This window comes from Herpailurus yagouaroundi, unplaced genomic scaffold, assembly GCF_014898765.1.
Source record: "Herpailurus yagouaroundi ecotype Mexico unplaced genomic scaffold, PumYag 162, whole genome shotgun sequence".
Classification (NCBI taxonomy): Eukaryota; Metazoa; Chordata; class Mammalia; order Carnivora; family Felidae; genus Herpailurus; species Herpailurus yagouaroundi.
Window position 1 is genome coordinate 73,184,255 of NW_024412403.1, and position 17,778 is coordinate 73,202,032.

At 42.0% G+C, this 17,778-nt stretch overlaps 1 protein-coding gene across 6 annotated transcripts in view; it reads left to right on the top strand.

Annotated features, from left to right (window-relative positions):
• Positions 1-7,756: 7,756 nt before the first annotated feature.
• SENP5 (SUMO specific peptidase 5) overlaps positions 7,757-17,778 on the top strand; it is a 50,884-nt gene continuing 40,862 nt past the window's right edge. For all 6 annotated transcript variants that reach the window (XM_040484873.1, XM_040484874.1, XM_040484876.1 and 3 more), the window contains exon 1: positions 7,757-7,935. The gene's annotated coding sequence lies outside the window, so the exon portion shown is untranslated. The remainder of the gene's footprint in view (positions 7,936-17,778) is intronic.

A 17,778-nucleotide genomic window follows, 5' to 3' on the forward strand; every position in this document is an offset into this window, starting at 1 on the left:
ATGATAAGCGGTCTGCAGCCAATACCTGAGAACACTCTGTAACCAGAAGCTTGAGGAAAATCACGAAGCAACTTAAATGAACCATAACAAATTATTCTTTTTCAGATTTCATTGTCATCCCCTACCTATCTCTCTTTCTATACTTCTTGCTATACTCTGCTGTCAGGCTGGACCTGCTAACCCACGAAAGGAGAGGACTGTCTCTTCCTAAATGAAGAATATTGCTTAAAAGTCAATCAACCAGGGATAGTCTGAGATACGGTCCAGCAGGTAAGGGAGTGAATCAACAAACGAAGACAGGAACAAATGAAGACAGACTGGAACTCTTGAGGCAACATAAGAATAGAGAATCTTGACTCCTCCCTTCAGTGGGTCCTCTCCTAATGCTTTTCATAGATTGGTCCTTGCATTCTTTTTTTTTTTTTTCATATATATATATGTTTTATTTTTATTTTTGAGACAGAGAGACAGAGCATGAACGGGGGGAGGGCCAGGGAGAGAGGGAGACACAGAATCCGAAGCAGGCTCCAGGTTCTGAGCTGTCAGCACAGAGCCTGACACGGGGCACCAACTCACACTGCGAGATCATGACCTGAGCCGAAGTCGGACGTTTAACCGACTGAGCCACCCAGGCGCCCCGGTCCTTGCATTCTTAATATGCCAACCAGGTTTGTTTCCTCTCGTCTAGAAGCTATAAAACTCCAGATGATGCTCCAGTTGGGCCATTCTAGCTGTCGCTACTCTCCTTTGGATGACGAAGAACCCTAGCTGCCTCACCCCTCCCTTCGACATCCCTGTCCAGCAGGAAGAAGCCAGAATGGTCTTCACCCCTCTTCCCATGGCGGCAAAGGGTTCCCTGGCCCCCACAAACTGATTCTCTCTACGTCTGCCACAGCAGCTTGAGAATCAAGAGGGGGGAATGAGAAGAAAAGCTGTAAAAACAAGATAAAAGGGGCCAGTCAGATGCCCAAGGCTGGATTCTCCCCTTGCATACTTTTGGCTTTTGTAATCTTGTTTGTCTCCTGTGTCTACCAACTGCCCAGATAGCATCACTGATAAGGGCCCCCTCCCCTTTTTCTTTTGTCTCTCAACCCCCTACCATCCCAGTCATGAAAGGAGGTGCCAAGGTTTGGGGCTCAGCCTTTGGAGGTGACTCTGCTGGGCCGACACCAATGCGCAATAAACAGTCTTTTCTGATTCCCAGGGTGTGTGTGGCTTGTTTCTTCCTGAGCGCTGAGTACTTGCTGTAACATTACAACCAAGATCAAGAGGAGAATAAAACAAACAAACAAACAAACAAACATATAAATGAAAAAGAGGCTTAAAGAAAAAATCTGAGGCCTTAGTTGTGGCCTTATGTACTATGTCAGACCAGACTTCCTGAGGTCCTGGCACCAAGTGCCATTTACATGACCATTCAGAGCACTAAAATGAGAACATCCTGAGAGAGGACAACCGAAATTAAAACCCCATAAGCCTTGCCCTTATGTGGAGACAATCACTGGAAATCTGAATGCCCTTGGGGACCTCTCTATCTGTGAGGGCTCAGATAACCAATGTCCCTGGAAGGGACTAACGGGCCTGGGGCTCTTCATGGTGGCTCCCCTAAACCAACTGTCTATCAGAAACTCAGAGCCTTGGGTAACTCTAAATATAGAAAGAAAACTGATTTCGTTCTTAACATCAGAGCTACCTTTTCGTCCTCCTGTCTACCCCAGGCCAACTCTCCAAATGCAGCATGACGGTTAGAGGCATCTTCAGAAAACTAAATTTTTCTCTCAGCCCCTGGGATGTATATGGGGAAACCTAATGTTTTCTCATTCTTTCCTGATAATGTCAGAGAGCCTCACTCCGTTTCTAGAAAGGGACATTATAACTAAATTAGAGAGACTATGGTGGTGCTAACGCCAGGACAGAAAACATTTATGTGAGTTTTTGGAAATTACTGGATATTGTAGGCTATAGTTACCAGGGTTCAGGAAAATAGTTTGCCTGCTATATCATTTATTAAAGGAGACTCAATCCCACCTACTCTCCCCTCCCCCCAAAATAAACTGCAGTCTGACTCATAGACACTATTTGCAGCCCTTGGAATGATTACAAACAGAACAGGCCAGTTACTATTACCAAGCTCACAGAGCTAAAAGATCATTAAAAGACAGCATCAGGCCTTTTATTTAGGGAGGGACAAAACGTATCAAATGGTCCAAAGGATGTTTACTGGAAAAGAATTTGTCAAGGACAGTTCAGCAAGTAGTATCAGCCTGTGAAGTATGTCTTAGAAACAATCCTCTCAACCACAAACTTGCTCTCCCAGGCAATCAAGAAACTGGAGGCTATCCAGGAAAGACTAACAATTAGGTTTCACTCATTCAAGGTCAAAGAGATTCCAACATCTGTTGGTATGGGTTAATACTTTTACTAATTGGGTAAAGGTCTTCCCCTACAAAACAGAAAAGGCACAAAAAGTAATAAAAATTCTGCTTTATAAAATAGTACCCGGGGCGCCTGGGTGGCTCAGTCGGTCGAGCGTCCGACTTCGGCTCAGGTTGTGATCTCACAGCTCATGGGTTCGAGCCCTGCGTCAGGCTCTGTGCTGACATCTCAGAGCCTGGAGCCTGCTTCTGATTCTGTGTCTCCCTCTCTCTCTGCCCCTTCCCCACTCGCATTCTGTCTCCGTCTCTCTCAAAAATAAATACACATTAAAATAATACCCAGGTTTGGCTTACCTAAAAATTTGCAAATTAATAATGGTAAATGGCTCCCTGACTCTTTCTCTAGTAGAACTCCAGGCTTTTGGAAAAGTTTTACACCTCAAAATAAAGCAAACTGTCTGCTTATACTCAGCAAACCTCTAAATAATAGCTAACAAGCATTAGATGCTTAAAATTTTCTTTTAATTAAGTTAGGGCCAAACTCTTGGAAATAGAGCCACCATTGATTACTTACTGCTCCTACTCCTCCAGCACCTGGGGTACGAGAGATTCCCTGACATATGTCACTGACAAAGTCAGGGTCTCTCCTAGATTGTTTGACAGGTTTAAAAACTGGAGACATTTTAAGGTGCCATCTTGTTGGTCAGTATAATCTCTACTTTGTGTTTTTCTCTTTGTGTCTGCTAATGTTTATGCCGCCTCATGCCTGCCAGCCTTCCTGTAGAACCACACCGTGGGCCACTCGACTGACCCTAGGGTAGACTCTAACTGCTGTATCCCCACACCATCCCTTATCAGCTTGAAGGAGCCAATACGGTCATCGTCCCTGTTCCCTAATAGCAGTTACAGGCCCTATTCCAGGGGAGAAATACATAAGAAAAGGGTTAACACTAGGCAGGGAGAGATAGGGACCTTCAGGGAGGCAGACTGCAGCTGTAAGTGGGAGGCTAAAGAAGCAGATGGGATTCTCCCTTTTATAAAATCCTTTATGGGTGCCCTCCCCCCATTATCAAGGGCATAAGCGGGGCATCTAAATGAGATAGGCAAATTAACCCTAAGGCAACAGATGCGGGCCTTGGCTCTACCCTAACCACCTTATACCACTGGGTCACTGGGTCAGGGAGCAGTTACCTGTGAGTCTGACCACAGACGCTCACCTCTTTAAACCAGGAGATGCTGTATGGGTGAAGGAATAGAATGTCCAACCCCTACAGGGGCCTGTTCACTGTCATTTTGTCCATCCCTACTCAGTAAAGGTAGCCAAAGTGGGTCCCTGGATTCACTACAGCAGAGTAAAGCTGGCATCTCGAAACTGGGAGTGCATTCCTGATCCATCAACGCCATGCAAGCTGACCATATGGGAGAAGCAGTCTGCAACTCCAGAGGCTCCAGGAGACTACAGCCTTGCTTTAGTCACTCCAGAAGCTGACTAATCTACACGTGGCAGGAGCTTGACAGTTTCAAGCTGTCCGATGAAACAAAAGACTGTCCTTATTTTCTATATGTTTCCTTACTGTGATGCACTGTCGCATCTTGTTTCTCGTTATTATTATGATTCTTGCTCTACTCTTTGCCATAGGATTGGCCGAGGCCACCCTGGCTGGCTGAAAATGTAGTGAGAGGTTCCTGTTAACACTCACCTTCTTTTTGTGGATAGGATACTTCGTTGGTACCAACATGGGGAAACAACGGCCATAAGAGACTAGAAAATTAGATCCCCACAAACCTTATGGTAAAACAAAATACCCCAGTCCTACTACTGGGGTTTGGCTTCTCAAAAGCTCAATTATTGGGAAAAACTGTTTTCCCTAGCAGGGAAAAAGTTCACTGTTGTCTTTGTTAAAAACTTAACATGCCTAGGCCAAAGATTTTATAACTCAACTGCCAAAAAACCCCGATGGTGGGGGACCCCAGATCACCTTGAGCCAGATCTCCACCCCTTGTCTAACTTCTCTCATCTCTAAGAGGCCTGGAACAATGTCAACGCAGCCATCAAATGGCAGGCCCCAGGTGGACCAAACTAATATGTGGAAGGACAGCCTATATAGTACTTCCCTCAGTCTGGTCAGGATCGTGCATGTGTGCTGGAAACTATTCGTCCATCTTCCTGCTCCCACTTGCCTGAGGGAAACATTTGGGAGGCTTTTTTTTTTAAATTTTTTAAAAATTAAAAAAAATTTTTAAATATGCAAGAACTCTATTTTGTTCTTATAAAATCTTCCTATTTTTTTCTGTAAAAATCGAAGAGTAGAGCTTTCCAGTAAAACTTTCAGCAATGATGGAAATGATTTATATTTTTGTCTTCCATTATGGTAGCCTTTAACCACATATAGTTATTAAGCATAAGAAATGCACCTAGGGGCGCCTGGGTGGCGCAGTCGGTTAAGAGTCCGACTTCAGCCAGGTCATGATCTCGCCCGGCGTCAGGCTCTGGGCTGACGGCTCGGAGCCTGGAGCCTGTTTTCGATTCTGTGTCTCCCTCTCTCTCTGCCCCTCGCCCGTTCATGCTCTGTCTCTCTCTGTCCCAAAAATAAATAAACGTTAAAAAAAAAAATTAAAAAAAAAAAAAAAGAAATGCACCTAGTGTAACTGGGGAACTGAATTTTAAATTTTATTAAATTAAAATAGCTACATGTGGCTGGTGGCTATTGTTTTTATAGTACACTTGTAGAGTATTTAACCCTAAAGGGAAAGCAAACTAGTATTTTTTTAGGGACTTTAAGATCGGATGGATCCCACTACATGGCTCTAGGCCTATGACTAACTCTACCTTCCGTCTTTTCATTTATAAAAATAGAAAAATCCCCATATCAAGGGTTTGTTGTCAAAGTAAAATGTTATATCCATAAAATGTTGAGTACATGGTAAGAGCTCAATTATGGTTATCATTTTTTTTTAATCTCCTAAAAAGTCTACCAAATCATGGATGGAAAAATTATGCAGAAGGGTTTTGTAGTGAGGAATGAATCTATATAAATGTCTAAGTCTAAAGAAATGTGAGGATTTTGGTTATAAACTGAAGGTATTACTTATACTTTGGGCATTGTAGACATGCTATAACTGAGTTTTACAAGTGACTTTTCCTTCCAAATAGGACATAGTAGGTTGTAACAGGACAATTTTCCTCCTACAACAACCTTAGAAAATGCAGAATAAGTTAAAAATATCATAGTTTAAAATGTATCAGAGAGCTGTGAAGTAAGAAGGACTTGTTATCTAACTTTAGGTAAACAAAAACTCCAGAGAGGGGAGAGCCCTTGTAAGGTGAGTTGATAATCACTAGCTGTTTTTTTTTTCTGGAAACATTTGCTGATTTTAGGGACAGGCTGGGAATCAGTCTTAATCTAGGCAGAGGCAGCCTATGGGGGCAAAGAAAACCCAGAGGAACTTTTAGTGGGCTACTGGGACTGACTGAAAGCAGAAGCGCCCCCATGCATACCTAGTTTTCCATGTAGGGCATTTTCTGAGTTGAGACCTGCTTGGGAGGCTATGGGACTGAACCAAAACTTAAAAAAAAAGTCATGGTACTTAGGAAACCATACCCCAGTAGAGGGACATGGCCTCCTCAAACACATGGCTAATTTCTCTCTCTCTCTCTCTTTTTTTTTTCTCCAGCTCAGCAAGACATTTTTCATATTTTGAAGCACAATTGGTTGGAGGCTAAAGGACTAAGCTCAAAGCCCCAGAGGAATGAACTGGAAGTACTATAGTCTTTTAGGGCTGAGGAAACAGATTTTCTATCAAAAACTTGAGCTACACCTGAGGGATGAACAAGAGGTAGAATGAGTATAGGAAGACAAACTTGCCAAGACCCCGTCTCAATCCCTGATTAGACTCCGAGGACTAGCCCCTCTCTACCAACCTAACAGAGGGAAGGGGGAATCCTCACCAGTAGATGATATCATGTGGTGGCTCTACAATCCTTTTATGTACACAAGAAAATAATACCTACCGAGCATGTGAAGTGGCAGGAAAATATGACAGATAATTAAAAGAGAATAATGAATCACTGAACTAGACCAAGGATGATCAAAACATTGAAATTAGCAAACAAGGACGGAGGGAGGAAAAAACAAACAAACAAAACATGATAAAGAAAACAGAAGGAATGATGAACAAAATGAAAAGCTGGAGATTTTCATCAGATATAAAATCTACACAAAATGTATAAAACAATCAAAACCCTGAATATACATTATTAAAAATTAAGAACTCAGTCTATAGATTTGACAAATGACTGAAGATCACAGAAGAGAGAATTAGGAAACTCAAAACAATAGGACAATAGAAAACATTCAAATTGAAGCATCAAGTGAGAAGAAAGATGGTACAGAGTGTTAGAACACATGATGTACAAGGTCAAATAGTCTTACACATGTAATTGGAATCTCAGAGGAAAGGAGGGAATGAAGCAAAAACTCCAGTTGAAGAGACCATGCCTGAGAATTTCCTGCGGGGCGCAGGGCCCCAAGCACCCCACCCTTAATACTCATTTGTATCCACCTCCATTCTATTCCAAATCAAATGTCCAAAATGGAATTCACTTTCCACTATACATCTGCTATATTTTCTGTCTAGACATTGTATTATCCATTTACGACTCCCCACAATTAGATTGAGGGCTTGCAAGATAAAGACGTTAAAAAAAATGTTGAGTGACTAGTGCCTCAATGTACCAGGCTGAAGCCACTTTTCTCTCTTCATAAGAAATAAAGTAACAGTTTTACTGAACACCTACTAAGCAAGCACTTGTAGGCCAGACTGTTCGGTGCTGGGGCTATAACGTTAATAAGACCCCGGCTCTCCAGGGCAAGTGTTCCCTCAGAGGCGGAGCACAGATGAAGAGGCACATTACTATACCAAGGGGTAAGATCACGGAAAAACCAGAAAAGAAAAGCTTGGGCCACGCCTTAAAGTGCATCCAGAACAGGAATGTGGTCTTTCGCTTTGGGCCAAAGGGAAAAAGGGATTAGCGGAGGGAGCGGCCATATAGTAGTTGTGGTCTGCCTTGGCCCTTTTGGGGTTATAAAGGTGCGAGGGGGCTGAACAGAAAAGTCTCAAAGCAGCCCTGCCGAGCCTCTACAATTTCCAGGTACTGTTTCTACCAAACCCCTCCCTTGCAGAGGCGCGGGTAAGAGTCCCCGTGGCGCGGCAGGACGCGTCAAGCGCACGTCTCGGGGGGCGGGGAAACGCGCCGCCGGAAGCGGAGGGAAGGCGGAGCCACGCCCCCAGCGCCAGCCTGCCACTCTCTCTTCCGCTCCCCGCAGGGGGAACGGGCGGGGCTGAGGCGGAAGGGCACGGAAGGAGGTGACGATGTAAGTGAGCGCCGGCGTCGCGGCGGAGGCTGCAAAGGAAGCTCGGTGGCCGTGGCCGCTGTGAGCAGGCCGGACACCTCCTCACTGTCTGGGGTTCCCTAGAGCTGGCGAAGGCGGGGCCTTAGTCTGAGCTGCGGCAGTATCTGAACCCACGGTGGGGCAGGTGCCGGCAGCGAGCGACGTAGGTAAGTAGGTGCCCGGTGTCAAATCGGGATGACTTACGGACCGGGCTTGCTGGCCATTCCCGCGCCAGAGCGCGCCAGCTCAGCACCCCGGCCTGGAGGCCTCGAGCGCTGCCCTCCCCCACGCCCGAACCGGAGGCAGCAAATTTCTCCTTGAGCGCTGCTCTGCCTTTCTGGGGGCCGGAAGGGAGCTTGTCCCGAGGGACCTCTGTCCTCCCCTTTTTCTTTCCAGTTTGAACTGTACGACGTAGAAGCGGAGAAAGCTAGGGCCCCTCCTGAGGCCGGGGAAAGGTTTGAGAGGAAGAGCTGCTGTTAGAGGTCCTCCCGCTACTGCCGTTTTGAAAGCCGAGAGTTTATGTTTGTTCGGACAGTTCTGCTTCCTTCCTGCCTTTGGTTCCTTCCCCCCGCACACTCTTAAGACCCTGTTGTAGCGAATGTGTGTGGCACAGTTAAACATTAGGATGGTGGGAAATCTGTTTTCTATGAGGCTTTCTGTTTTTCTGTCTATGCTGGGCAGTATCAACCCCCTTTCCACTGGGCCACTCTGTTGGGGGAGGAGAGACTCCGAGAGGATGTGGGAAATGAGGGTTTTGTATTTAAGTCGGAAGAGCGGAGTTAAAATCCTAGCCTGCCATTTGTTAGTGGTTTTAATCTCGTGTTAGACACTTAGACATTTTTAACCACATGTAAAGCGGAGCTTTCTTATACCTACATAAATACCTGGGAGAATGAAGAGAAGTGAAAAAAGCAGAACATCAGCCATTAAACGTTTTGGATTTAAGAATATCCTGGACATTTAATGGTAGGTTCTTAATTACATCTTTTACTCAGAATAACTACACTTGCTATGGAGGAGGGGACCAGAGGAGAAACTAGTATCTTATGTGGTTAGAACCTAACTGTGGGCTCTACTTTGGGTTGGGCAGCATTAGGACGAGGTCAGACTCTCCTAGCCAACCAGATGTCTCATGTTTAATGATAAGCATTATTGGTATATGAGGAATAACCTAAATCAGTTTTGCTCCTTACTCAAGATTGTTTTGTCCAGTGGGCCCTTTCTAGGATAAAAAGCTGGAAGGGCTTTATTTACACCTTGGCCTGCTTTAGAAGAAATTCTTTGCACATCTTTCTGAGGACCCCTCACTCTGCCTCTAAAACACTTCGTGTTAATTGAAAATGTGCAGAGAATAAGAACAAGAACTTGACCTTTTGAGTGGCTGGACGTTACAGTCCTGAGTTAATCTGAGGAGCTGCTCTTTCTCTGTATTGGAGAGAGTAGAACATACCCCACTCTGAGGTTTAGTTTTTCTGTGTTTTATTTATTTTTGAGAGAAAGTGTGAGTCGGGGGGGGGCAGACAGAGAGGGAGACACAGAATCCAAAGCAAGCTCCGGGCTCTGAGGTGACAGCTCAGAGACGTGGGGCTCGAACCCAAGAACCGTGAGATCATGACCTGAGCCGAAGTTGGAGGCTTAACTGACTGAACCACCCAGGTGCCCCTGAAGTTGAGTAGACCCGAAGTTAGAGAAGTGTTTGGGGAGGAGCGAGCGGATATGCAGCCAAGTGATTTGAGTAAGTTGCACCTGTTCTTACAGTTGCTTGCTCAGACAGATTAAGGATGCTTCCTTTTCCTTAATGGAACATGACAATGGCTGCTATGCAGTATGTAGCCAAGTGCACTCTTCAGTTCCTTTGACACAGAATTGTCAGTTGGGAATTTTAGCTCATGGACACGAAAGGGACCTTGAGGGTTATCTAGTCCAGTGGTTCCAAACCTGGCTGGGCATCGGCTGGGGTAATTAAAACAAAACCCCAGGTGCCTGGGTGGATCTGAAGTGGCACATGGGTATTTGTGGTCTTTAAATAGCTTCTCAGGTGATACTCAAGTTTTGAAAACCCAGATCTAGAGCAGGTTTCATATATTAGTTTATAAACAGGCTCAGAGATGAAATGTAATGTCCAACTAATTTGCCTTCTATACCTTTTTAATTTTTTTCTTTCTCTTCCTTTCCTTAACAAATCACTTTACTTGAATCAGTAGTACTCTTTTGTACCACCTTGAGCCCAGAAGATAAGTCCTTTAAGTCAGTGGCTCAGTATAATTCTGTTTTTGAGGTTTCTTATGCATTAACACTCCTTAAAGCTCTTTGATGAAAGTATTAACTTTTACAATAAAGTTTCTTACTAAATGTTGCTTAGGTTTGTTTTTTGGCGTAATTATATAAAGGTTATATCACTTTGTAAATCAGCTTTTTAGTAGGCTTTTATGCCAAGCTTTCACAAACCATGGAAAAATTCTATTTAAGAAAATTTTGCTGTTGTTCTCACTTATCATAAACCCAGTCAACTATACACAGACTTTTTTTTTTAAACCCCTTCCTCTATCCTCATATGTACTCATATATATGACCACTCTGTATCGCTGGTCAGCTTCCAGTGAAACACAGTTTGAGAACTGGGCTGTAAACATCTCTAATTGCCTTATAAACACCTAATTTAACTAGAGGCTCTTGGTATTTAAGCTTGTCCTTGAATTTTTAGTCCCTTTTCTTTTCTTGGTTAAGTTGTAATGTGTCACTGGTTTAAAGAATTTGATGGGGTGCCCAGGTGGCTCAGTCGGTTGAGTGTCTGATTTCAGCTCAGATCATCCATGATTTTGTAGTTTGTGAGCTCGAGCTTGGCATCTGGCTCTCTGCTCTCAGCTTGGAGCCTGCTATGGATCCTCTGTCCCCCTCTCTCTCTGCCTCTCCCCAACTCTCTCTCTCTCTCTCTCTCTCTCTCTCTCTCTCAAAAATGAATAAATATTTAAAAATTTTTGATAGATGCCTGGAAAGGGTCAACTGATTAGGTGGTAACAGTATTTCACGTGTATTTTTCTTATAGTGAAAACCTCTTGACTATTTTTTGTAATATTTTCAGAATTGCTAAGGTAACGAGGCAGAGTTGAACATTCTCTTTTAGGGAGATATACTCATTCTCAAATTATTCTTCAGTAACCTCATTGCTTTAGTATTCCTGTTCTGTGTTAGTAGGAGAGCCACAAATAGACCCTACATCACAAGTCCATAGGATGCTGAATTATTTTCTAAAAGTGACCCTGTTTATTAGCATGTTAACTTCCTACAACCAGATGACAAAGGGCATTCTAAATTTGCTAATTAAAAAAAACATGTTAACAGGGGTGGCTGCCTGGCTTAGTCAGTAGAGCATGCAACTCTTGATCTTGGGGTCATGAGTTCAAGCCCCACATTGGGTGCAGAGATTACAAAAATAAATATTTTTTAAAACCCCCAGGTTAACAGATATGTAGTCTGTGAATTCAAGTCTAGAGAAACATGATATGTGTCTGAGATGAAAAGCCGTTACTGAGTCTCCAAATTTTTTTATTTTTGTGGCTGAAATACCTTAATTCTGAGGTTTTAAAAATTGTTGAATTTCATATTTTTACAGCAAAATTTTCAAGTTAGAGGTACTTAAAAAGGATAAATCTGAACCCATGGTTCCAGTTTTAGTCTAAACTGATATTACAGGTTTAACATAGAAACCAAGGCGGGCTGAGGGTAATAACAACTTGAAGACCCAGTGAAAAGTGGAGTTTAATAGAAGTCATTTGCTGGTCTTTGAGGCAGTCTTCTATGTCTGTGAGGACTTGAGAGCATAATGGGATACCATTTGTTTTAATTAATTAAAAATTTTTTTTTAATGTTTATTTTTGAGAGAGAGAGAGAGAGCAAGCAAGCAAGCAGGGGAGGGGCAGAGAGAGAGAGAGGGAGACACAGAATCTGAAACAGGCTCCAAACTATGAAATGTCAGCACAGAGCCCAGTGTGGGTCTCGAACTCGTGGATGGCAAGATCATGACCTGAACTAAGTCGTATGCTCAACTGACTGAGCCACCCAGGCACCCCTAATTAATTTTTTTTTTGAGAGAGAGTGAGCAAGGGTGGGGGAGGGGCAGAGAGAGAGAAAATATCTCAAGCAGGCTCTGCACTTCTGCACTGTCAGAGAGGAGCCTGATGCGGGCTACAACCTACAAACTGTGAGATCATGACCCGAGCCAAAATCAACAGTTGGGCGCTCAACTGACTGAGCCACCCAGGCGCCCTGAGATTTGTTGATTTTAGAGCACACTGGATGGACTCTTATTAGAGAACCTTCAGTAGCAGTATCTTTGGCTTTCCTTTTGAGCAAGTTAGATTCCTCAAAAAAGAATCTTCAGGGGCACCTGGTTGGCTCAGTTGGGGTTGTAAGTTTGCAACTCTTGATCTTGGGGTGGTAAATTTGAGCCCCACAGTGGGTACAGAGATTACTTAAATTAAAAAAAAAAAAAAAATCTTCAGATCTCCTGCTTGGAGCTTTTAAGCTGGCTGCCAGCAGTCTGGTAGCTAACCTGAGTGAAGGGATAGAGATTTTAGCCCTTAGTGTGTAAACTCTTTATGTTTGGTTAACTATTTTCAGTATGATACCCATATTCTTAACTGGGCCAGGAATCCATTGTTTTACCTTCTAGAGCTGCAGTGTCCAATATGGTAGCCAGTAGCTACATGTAGCCACTTAAATTTAGTGATTAAAATTAAAGAGTAAATACCTCATTTGAACCAGACACATCTCAAGTGGTCAGTAACCATATGTGTCCAAAGGCTACCATGTTGGATAAGGCAGATATAAAATATTTCTGTCATTGCAGAAGTTTCATTGGACAGCACTGTTCTCGTATAGAAAATAATTCTCCATACTTGTGTAAAGGTGAGATAGGGGTAGTTGGCTGGTTTTGTGGAGAGTAGGAGGTTATCTAAATGATTTGGTCTCATTTTTAGCACCATGTTTACACCTCTCTCATAAAACCTGATGCTGCCAATTCCTGATCTGTTTTGAGGCACTGTTGCATAAACTGGATTGCTTCCCCTTTGCGAACTTGAGATTAACTTTTTTCAGTCTTTAAGTCAATCTGCGTTCCAAGTTCCAAAAGGTTTTGTTGTCCCCTCTTCCATTTTGGTATATATGCTTTAAAAAAACCCAAAACCTTTTTATCTATACATTTCATTGTATATAATTCATATTTTAAAAAATAAAGTTAAAATAATGTTTTATTTTCATTTTAATGGGATTTTGGAGGGAGTAAGAGTAAAGTGTGTTCAGTCTGCCATCTTTTTCCATAAGTATAGTATGGAGCATTCATATATGAACAACTGTCTCCGTTAAAAACAAAACAAAACAAAACCCCCTACCCTGTCTATCTCGTATTTACTTGGGCTTCTTGGGCAGTTTTATATATTGTCTTCTTCAATCCATCTTGGTTTTTGTTCTCTCCATTCTATTAAAATTTGACTTACAAATGTCATGAGAATCAAATGGAGACTTTTTAATCCTTATCTTGCCTTTTTTGTTTTGTTTTGTTTTTTGTTTTCTAAGTAATCTCCACACCTAATATGGGGCTCAAGCTCACAACCAAGATCAAGAGTTTCATGCTGTACTGACTGAGCCAGTCAGGTACCCCAGTCCTTATTTTGCTGGAGCTCTCAACAGCCTTTGACCATTTCTCTTCTTCTGGAAACTTTCTCTAGCTTTCCTGATACCACATTAACCTGATTTTCTACCTATTTCTCTGATCATTCCTTGTCATTTTCCTTTGCTAAGTAGTCTTCCTTTATCTCACTCTTACATCCCAGAGTTCCTCTGAATACTGCCCTAGGGTGCATTTGCTTCTACCTTTTACAGAGTCTCCCTAGGTGAGTTTATCAGTTTCTGTAGCTTTAGTTATTATAAGCTGATGGCTTAAACTATAATTCCTGTGGTATCCTTTTTTTAGACTTCCTGACCTGTATATCCAGCTGTATACATCCAGATGAATTTCCTACAGTCACCTCAAGTCTACCATGTCTAAAACTAAAGACATAGCCAGTATAACCTTCCTCCAGTCTTTCTCCATTTGTTCCATGTAAATTATACAGCCATCTACCCAGTAGCTCATACCAAAACTCTTACTCCTCTCCCTCCACACAGTCTTCTAAAAAGTCTCAAGATTGATTCACTTTGCTGTTTCTTTCCATTGTCTCTTAATCTGAGTGACTTTGCACCTTGCCTATATTTACCTGCAACAGCCTCCTAACAGGTTTCCTTTGCTATGGCCTTCTCCCAGCCATTCTGTACACGGCAGGTAGAATGATCTTTGTAAGTATACAGATCAGGTCTTGTACCCCTCTTTATATTTTAGTGGCTTGACACTACCTTTATGTTAAGTAGCAGCACCATTAGTTTACATTTTCTATTCTCTGGGTCATCCTCCAAGTGATCCTGAAGTTTCTTTCATTTCCTTTGAATACTGCATTCACTGTACTGGGCTTTTGTTGATCTGTTCCCTTTGCCTAGTAACCATTTATCATCCTTTGTCTCAGCTTAAAAATAATTTCTTCAGAGAGGTCTTTCCTCCTGACCCTTTGCCAGAATAATACTCTGTTGTTGTTGTTTTTAACATAGAGTGCAAGTGGGGTGAAGGGGAGAGAGGGAGAGAGAATCCCAAGTAGGTTCCATGCTGTCAGTGTGGAGCCCGATGTGGGGCTTGATCTCAGGAACTGTGAGATCATGACCTGAGCCAAAATCAAGAGTTGGATGTTTCTGACTGAGACACCCAGGTGCCCCTTCCCATAATACTCTCAATTTGACCTTCTATTCATTACATTTGTGAATACCTGTTCAAATGACTCTCACATTAGACTATAATAATTTTTTGAACACTCATATGTCATCATATTTGTAAAAACTCACCTATTGAATTGAAATTTGAAAGATGTTTGTATATCTTTATAACTTCAGCATTATTGGTGATATAACCACCACCAAGAAATACGTTAGATTAACTTTTTAAGGTACAGTTCAGATAGTTTCTCTAATTTGGGCAGGACTTTTAAGATCTTAATTATACATTTTTTTACCCCCTTCTTCAGTCTAGATTTGTTATGGGCTCATAATTATGTAGCTCTGTGTGTTTTTAGAATAAAAAATATCTTATAGAGGTGCCTGGGTGGCTTACTCGGTTAAGCATCTGACTGTTGATTTTGGCTCAGGTCACACTCTCCCGGTTTGTGAGTTTGAGCCCTGCATCAGGCTCTGTGCTGACAGTGGAGAGCCACCTTGGGATTCTCTCTCCCTCTCTTTCTTTCTCTGTCCCTTCCCTGCTTGTGTTCGTTCTCTCTCTCTCTAAATAAATAAATAAACAGACAAACATCTTATTAAGATTTCCCAGTGATTATTACATTTAAGTATTAGGAAGAGTAAATTCCAGATCTCCTTTTATTGTTGGTAGTGCACAATGAGAATGTATTTGGATTTCATATTAATTTATTTTAATTTCTTTTTCCATTGATAAAGGGGCACCTGGGTTGCTCATTTGGTTTAGTGTCCGACTTTGGATCAGGTCATGATCTCATGGTTTGTGAATTTGAGCCCTGCATGGGGTTTGGTGCTATCAGCACAGAGCCTGCTTCAGATCCTCGCTCTCCTTCTCTCTCTGACCTGCCCCACCACCCAAAAAGAAATAAAACCTAAAACAACAACAACAACAACAACAACCTTAAAAAAAAAAAAAAAAAAGTAAAATATAATACCCTAAACAGAGGTTCCCAAACTTTCTTTGTTTACTGCCCCCCTTAGTGTCTTTTTCATAGTATCCTTAGGCCTAATAATTAAATAACTAGTAATTTATTAAGTAATTAGATCTAAACAACTTAAGTACTTATAGTCTAGCAACCCAGTAGTTGTTTAAAAAATACACATCAGGAGCTGAGTGGCTCAATCGGTTAAGTGTATGACTTCATCTCAGGTCATGATCTCGGCAGTTTGTGGGTTTGAGCCTCACGTCGTCGTCGGGCTCTCTGCTATCAGCATGGAGCCTGCTTTGGATCCTCTGTCCCCGCCCTGTACTCCTCCCCCACTGATTCTCTCTTCCTCTTTTTCAAAATAAATAAACTTAAAAAAAATTATTTTTAAATACACATCAGTTGAAAGACAATATAGTATTTTTATTTCATTCTTAAATAATCAATTACCCAATGTACTGGTTGGGCACTAGAGAACTTCTCAAACCTTGGAATCATTAGACACTGCTACCCACATTTCCTATTTCAAATAGATTTTCGCAAATTTTTTTTTTTTTTAATCATCACAGTAACCAACAAAAACCCAACTTTGCAAAGATAGGATGTCATTAGAAAGAATATACCATGATCTGATTTGAAACTGAATTGTATTAAACTGGTAGTTTGTCACATGTTTCATAGGTATGACAGATAAAGAATATTGTTTTTTCCCCTCTGATTTAGAATGCTTTGTGATATCCCTCTGAATTTACTGCAGAACCCTTGGGTTCCTTGGCACATAGTTTAGGAACTGTGGGCCTAAACTCTTAGTAGTTTGGTGTAAATTCTGATAGACATGTTTTCCCCTATAAATATTCAAAATACACGGCTTTTTCCACTTAGCAAAAAATGGGCTCGTACATTTTGTTTAGCAATTTTTTTTTCTTTATTCAGCAGTATGTTATGGTAAGGAAATTGGATTGAATGTACACATTTAATTCCACAGCAGCCTGAAAACTCCATTAAAACTGTAGAGAAGTGAGGAGTGCCTGGCTGGCTCAGCCAGAGCATGCAACGCTTGATTTTGGGGTGGTGAGTTCAAGCCCCACATTCTGGAAGCCGGAAAGCAGAAAAGACTAGTGGTAACTGATTAACAGACTTGAGAAAGCTGAATCCTAAACCAACAAGTGGAGAAAGCTGACAAGTAGTCATGTTTGTGTTTCAGAACCTTTTAAAAGTTTCAGGGTTAGTGAGTAGTGTCATGGACTGTGAACATGTAGGTGAAGGTGAGACTAAAATATATATACATAAGTGATTGAAAGTCTGTTTAAGAAAAATCCTTCCAGATCTGACATTTTCTTCTCCCTATACATAAAAACAGGATAACTAAAGATTTAGTATGTGGTGTGGAGAGGGTAAAACAGTCTCTGGTCTGAGGGAACCTTGCCTATTTGAGGATGGGATGTAGGTGCTTTATAAAGGGACTAAGTAGAGGGGCACCTGGGTGGCTCAGTCGGTTGGGCATCTGACTTTGACTCGGGTCGTGGTCTCCCGGTTCGTGGGTTTGAGCCCTGTGTTGGGCTCTGTGCTGACAGCTCAGAGCCTGGAGCCTGTTTTGGATTCTGTGTCTCCCTCTCTCTTTGCCCCTCCCCTACTTGCACTCTGTCTCTATCTCTCAAAAATAAATAAATGTTAAAAAAAATAAAAGGGACTAAGTAGAGAAATGTATACTGAAGGAGAAACCTCTAGCCCTTTCCTGACTTAGTTCCCAGAATCTTGCCCCTTTCTGCCATTTCCTGTTTCCCAGCAACAGCCACTTTCAAGTCTTTGAGCTGTTCTTTTTGTATCGACAGCATGTCCCTAAATTAGCTTTTTTTTTTTTTAATGTTACTTTTGATTTCCTAGTGTTAAGCTTTATCTGTAGACTATGGAAGATAAAGATTTACTTCTCTTTAACATGTGCTCCTCACTTCTACATACATGTACACGTCTGCTGTCCCATCTATCCTCACTGTGTAGTGATTCTGTAATTTTGGCTAGAAGTTTTTCTCAATAGGGGCAGTATTGTCATTTTGGATGAGACGGTTCTTCATTATCCTGTCCATTACATGATATTTAGCATTACACCAGGCACTAAATATCAATACCAACCTAAATTCATTGTAACAACCAAAAATTTCCCACACAGTTCTAAATACTGGACTGAGAGGTATGATATGGAGTGTCTGGTTGAGAACCATTTGATTAGAGCAGTGTTTGCCTTTTTATGATTAT